General features: G+C 37.5%; 1 non-coding gene across 1 annotated transcript; it reads right to left on the bottom strand.

Moving 5' to 3' along the window:
• Nucleotides 1-2,692: 2,692 nt before the first annotated feature.
• On the bottom strand, nucleotides 2,693-2,821 carry LOC114227414 (small nucleolar RNA SNORA33). Its single transcript, XR_003613449.1, has one exon. It is a non-coding gene; the product is annotated as a small nucleolar RNA SNORA33 (small nucleolar RNA).
• Between the last annotated feature and the right edge of the window lie 3,392 nt (nucleotides 2,822-6,213).

The raw sequence follows: 6,213 nt of genomic DNA, 5'->3' as shown, positions 1-6,213 counted from the left end.
CTACCACCGAGGCGGCCACCTCTGCCTCAGCCCTTGCAACCCCAGCTTCATCCGGAATATGAAGGACGTCTGGTCTAATTAGGATATTATGCTTTTATTATTATAAATAATATAATAAAATAATAGAATCACAAATCTTGAAATATATATTGATCCAGAATGATACAGTCTCAATGGGACTAAATTAAATAGAGTTAAGTTTATGAGGTAGTAATATGAACAACTGGTTTTGAGGGACATATAGAAAATATGTGTCATTTAAAAGGGATGAATCACTTTGATTAATGTGTATCAAATATTTGGACATTTGTATTTTGTAATAATACACTTATATTTTAGTGGGATATTAGTCAACAATTAAAAATCTGTGAATTCTTATTTGTTCTACTCATGGTATCAAAAGCAAGAAAAAACAAGGAAGAAAAATCTTTGGTATTTCAATGGCCCTTTCTGAACATATTTGATTCGTTTCCTCTAGAAAGCCATTCCTTTATACTAAAATTCATTTCAGACACAAAAAGATTTAAGATTAAGGAATCCATAGAGATTTAGAGAAATAAGAATTTTTAAACAAGCATCTTCTAAAATGTGAGTGACCTTTTGACATGGTATTTGCTAACAGTTTTTCCACAGTAATATGGGAAGCTGAGAAATAGCAATAGCTTTGAAAACTTTCATCCTGCTTTTTAAAGCTCTCTCTGATGTTCAGGCAAATTAAATTCCCCTTTGGTGATTTCACTGCTGTCATATTTCTTCATTGATAAAATAGGTAAGAACTGAGCACTGGACATTAAACAGCATCCATTTATACAGTGATTTCCCCATTATTCTTTGAGGTTTGTTGGCATGCATTAAGGGGAGAGGAACTTTATTTGCTACACAAAACTGTACTGTTACTTTGGATACTTCCATCTGGTGTTACATAGTAACTTGTCTGATGTCTCTGACAGGTGGTATATTAAGCCAAATCGTATCTCAGCTAGCTATATAATTGAAGAATATGAGATTTCAAGGAGAAAATAGGTATAGTGTGATTGCTTTGAAAGTTAGAACACACTAAGAAGAAACAAAGATAAGGATGGAAATAATTGGAAGGTATAAAGATAATTTCCTATAAATTGATTTGAAGTGAACAAGACTCAACTACTAGTATATAGTTTGCTCCTAGTACCTGGCTAAGTGGGCATGATTGAAAGGCACTGGATATGGTGGTCAGTTCCTTGAGGTCTACAGGTTAGAGTCAAGAGTCTGACTTTATGAATGAACTATATTTGAAGTTGTTTTGAGGTCTCCATGTTTCAGAGTAATACATGTACGTAGAATTAGTGGCTTCAGTGCATGGGATCTCAATTAATAGTTCAAGGGAGGAGACTAATCAGAATTGGTAGAAGAGATCCAGGTTTATACATGTCTATGCACTTCAAGGACTATAGGCAACAAGCTTGTTTCTGAAGCATGTAGTTAAAATGAAAGACTCAATAACATACTGTTGAGCATCACTTATTTGAATCCCAGGTATCATCTACAGACCATGGGCCTCATGACTCATAAAACTTGAGGCCTAACACAATTAACCTTTCCTTCAATATTAGTTAGGGCTGATTTCTTCCTAGATTAGGCCATGTACTTCATTAAAATACCAACTAGAATATCACCAACTTTCCAAGTTATTATGGACTGGGCCCTTCGATTTTGTTTGTGTGGAGGTAAAGACCATTTTGGGAGACATAGCTACATGTATTTTTTTATAAGTGGTACCTTAAATCTGTGGGCCATCCCAATCACTTATATTAAATTATAATTTTAAATTGGAAGATTTTCAAGCCCTTCATCTTTGCCACTTTCATGGAAACAGTAGGGATTAATAGTTAATAAAAGTATGGACAGTGATTTCCATGTGGTAAAAATCAATGATATACAAAAGTGTATCTAGGATTAGCTTGACTAATTGGGAGAAATGCTACCTCTATTAATATAAACTAATTTTAAATGTTTATCTTTTTTAATATATTTTTATTTTTAATGATTTCAGAGAGGAAGAGAGATGGAGAGAGAGATAGAAACATCAATGATGAGAGAGAATAATTGTTTGGCTGCCTCCTGCACACCCCCAACTTGGGATCGAGCCTGCAACCCAGGCATGTGCCCTTGACCAGAATTGAACCTGGGACCCTTCAGTTCACAGGCTGATGAGCCAAACCTGCTAGGGTAATATACACTAATTTAATCCAGGCTGTATATAAGGTTGGCTGTAATGCCTTCCTTACCTCATGTTCTCCTCCAACACACATGCCTGGGATGATTCATGGACACATGAGCTTATACACCACACATGCACACACACATACACACACATTAATTTTTCTCAATTTAGTATTTTATAATTTAGTAGAAACTACCTGTGCAAATGCAGCTTCACTTCACAATTACTAGAAGCTTTGTATGTTATACAGTTTGCTCAAAGAACTGGAAAGAATGGCCAGTGTTTCAGATTTTTAAAAAACCCTGAATTTAGTGAATGTTTTCATTGCATTATGTCAGCCCCATACTAGTATGAAAAAACAGTAGAAGAATGAAGTATTGAAAATGAAATGTAGTTGACATACTTTAAAAATGCCATGGACCATAGGATACAGGTAAGAAAGATATATCTATTTGTATAACCTAGATCTTTTTTTTTCTTTTCTTTACTTCTTATAGCCATTTTCAGGGACCTTAATGACTTCAATGTCTTTAAGGCTCGTAACATGGCTTTATTATTGCCAGCTTTCTCTAAATTTCTGCAGAACACATTCAGGTAAGCAGACTTATTGGCTGGCTTTATTTGTATAACCTAGATCTTAATAACACTGTAACCCCCCACAAATAATTTTAAAGTTATTGATTTCTAAATATAGCTTTGATTTCTGTTTTCTGATTAAAAAGCAACACACACACAAATCTTTTATCCCCACAGTAAGATTGATTCACTCTCTTTTTCTGGCACAAGGCTGCTATTTTGATTGCGAGTTAGTTCAGATACATGTATACAGGATGGAAATGCTAGCCATGTAATCATAATAACACATTATCCACTAGGATCCCATGATTGTAGGCTTCCCTGTGGCCCCTAGTCTATGCTACCTATCTTGAGCAGAGAGACAGATGAGAATAATTAGTCACAGAAAAGAGAACAGACCTAATAAGTACCATGGATCTTTATTTAAGGTGCATAATTTTGGCTGGAAATTAAAAAAAAAACACACAAACAAACAGAGTAGAAGAATGAAAGAAAAGAAGAAAGGAAAAGGAGAAAACAGGCAGGAAAAAGCTTGGGAGGGAGGAAAAGAGAAAGAAAGAAAGAATGAAAGACAGGAGAAGAGAAGGTGACATCAAATATAGATTCATTCCAACAAAAAGGAATTTGAAGGCCAAAGAAAATGACAAGAAGAAATAGAATGAGAAATGTACTTTTGAAGACCAGGGTATTAAGAGTTTTATTGGCTACTTATGAGTAGCAAAGTCTCAATGGAGAAAGATAAATTCAATTCATAAGAAGAAACTCATAACCTCATTTGGAAGGCAGAAGATGCTTATAAGAAAAAGTTCAGAGAAGGATGAGCAAAGAATATAGTACACTATTGCTTAAAAATTGATATGTATCTAAACAATGCACTAGTTCTCTTTAATCACTGGTGATGTTTGGTGTCAGGATTTCCTTTTCTAGATTTTATGCTGGTATCTTGATATTCGGTGGAGACAGCTAAAGCCCAAACTTTAAGAAGGAGCATGAGAGGAGCAGGTAAGCAACTGATAGATGTATTTGCCATTGTCATAGTTTGGTTTTCCCCAAATGTAGAATTTTCTTTAATAATTTGAGTGTAAGTGGTTTATTTGAGATATGGTCTCAGGATGGGGATAGAATGGGAAAGCAAAACCAAGAAGGGAGGATGGACTCTGAGGATCCATTCATGGGCAGGTTAAAGCTGTGGTAGAATAAACTGGAATTTTTCTACTGGGGGTTATCTACAAACTCTCATTTCTCATTGGTTGAATATTGCATTTGGGGGCATTTTGTCCCCTTCATAGCATTTCTGAATTTCCACATTCAGGAAATATAGACACAAACATATATGGGAATTCAAGGATACCACAGCAGCTGCTATAATCATGTAATTTTCTTTCTGCTCACATCCTATTTAATAAAAGGGTAATATGCAAATTAACGATCATAACATCACGAAGATGGTGGTGCCCATAGTGGCCAGGGTGGGAAGCTGGAGGCGTTGCCCTAGTGACGCAAGCCCAGCGTCCTGTGCCCCAGCTGCATGGAGGGAGGGAAGGGCCTCTGGGGGTGACTCGAGCCCAGTGTCCCATGCTCCGGCCACATGGAAGGAGGGAGGGGCCTCTGGCCAGAGGCCAGGGTGCGGGACACAGGTGTCATTGCAGGCCGGGCTGAGGAACCCCCTCCTGTTCATGAATTTCATGCACCTGGCCTCTAGTATAAAATAAAGTATTACCCTTTAGAGTACATGTATTCCCTGGGACTTATTTCAAATCATGAATACTTTTAAAAATCACTCTTATACATTTTTGTTAGATAGAATGAAAATTACATTTCAAAAGAATGTGGTCTCCATGAAGGTAGACATATTTGCTTTTCTTTTTTTCACTACTTGTATCACACCACACTTAGAACATTTCCCAGTTTTCAATAATTGATCAATAAATATTTGAATGAATGAATGCATGAATGGAGTTGTGTTGAATAAGAGAAACCAAAACAAATCTGTCTTAAACATGATTAAATGTGTCTCTTTATAACGCATAACCAGTCTTCAGGGTTAACAATTAACTGTGATCCTTTTTAAATAGATTCTCCTGGTTCTGTTCTCTACTAATGAATGGATGACTTCATTCACAGATTAGGAGCAAGATGTCTTATTTCAACCCAGACCTCATATCTAAAAATGATCAGAGAAGCATGTACATGCTTCTTTTTTATACTACTCTAGCAAGCCAAGTCATTGATTAAAGGGCATGCAAATTGTGCTATACTTTACAGTATTTACCATAGAACTTATTAAAATGTAAGGCTGGTGGTGGGTGGGAAGAAATTAGCTAAAATACTTGTATGCATATATGCATAACCCATGGTCACAGACAATAGGGTGGTGAATACATGGGGTGTGGGCTGGGGCCAGGCTAGAAGGGGTGAATGGGGGGAAAGGAAACATATGTAATACTTTCAACAATAAATATTTTTAAAAGATTTTAAAATTAAAAAAAATAAGAATAAATTAAGAAATAATAAATAAATACATAAATGCATCCTATCTAATAAAGAGGGAATATGCAAATTGACCATCACACTGTCACAAAGATGGTGGTGCCCATAGTAGAGGTGGGGTTTCCATAACACAAGTTGGCTGTACCCACATCAGAGGCTGAGTTCCCATAATGAGCCTTAAGGAGCAATCAACAGGGACCTGAGGCTATGTGGCACTGGGCTGGTGCAGGGGACCTGAGCCTGTACCCTCTGCCCCATGGGGCTTGACAGGGGACCTCAGGCTTCACCCCCCACCTGGAGAGGCTTGATGGAGGACCTCAAGGTGTGCCCCCATCTCGGTGCTGGACCAGGGGACCTCAGGCTGCTCCCCCCACCCTGGACCAGGGTACCTCAGTCCACGCTCCCCACCCCAGAGCCAAGGAACCTGAGGCTGCACCACCTGCCTGCGGGGGCTTGACAGGGGTGAGGCCGGCCGGGTCTGGATCTTGCCCAATGGGGATGGGGCCGGCTGGGTCTGGATCTTGCATGATTTTGAGGTGCCACGGTTGGACAGGTACTTGACTCTGGGTCCTGCTGCGTGCCCCAGACTCTGACAGGAGGAAGATTTTTATATACATTTTAATAATTTTCTTTCATCTCTGACACTTCTATTATAGAGAAAAGGCAAATAGCAATATTAAAATATTTCCTCTAATTAATCCCCTTTTAATGTGCATGAATTTTGTGCACCAGGCCACTATTAAATACATAAAATGTAAGGCTGGTATTTATTTTAACTTGTATACTATGACCTAATTCACATCTTTTGGAATAGAAAATATATTCTGTTGAGTATTTAAGAGGTTGTAAGTATTTTCTTTTGGGTTTGGATTCTTTGTACTTTTTTATGTTTACTACATCAATAAACAAAGTTGAAGGGGGAAAAGTAAAAATGACTGGAGAAA

This window comes from Eptesicus fuscus, chromosome 1, assembly GCF_027574615.1.
Source record: "Eptesicus fuscus isolate TK198812 chromosome 1, DD_ASM_mEF_20220401, whole genome shotgun sequence".
NCBI lineage: Eukaryota > Metazoa > Chordata > Mammalia > Chiroptera > Vespertilionidae > Eptesicus > Eptesicus fuscus.
This window is presented reverse-complemented; position numbering and strand designations above follow the sequence as displayed.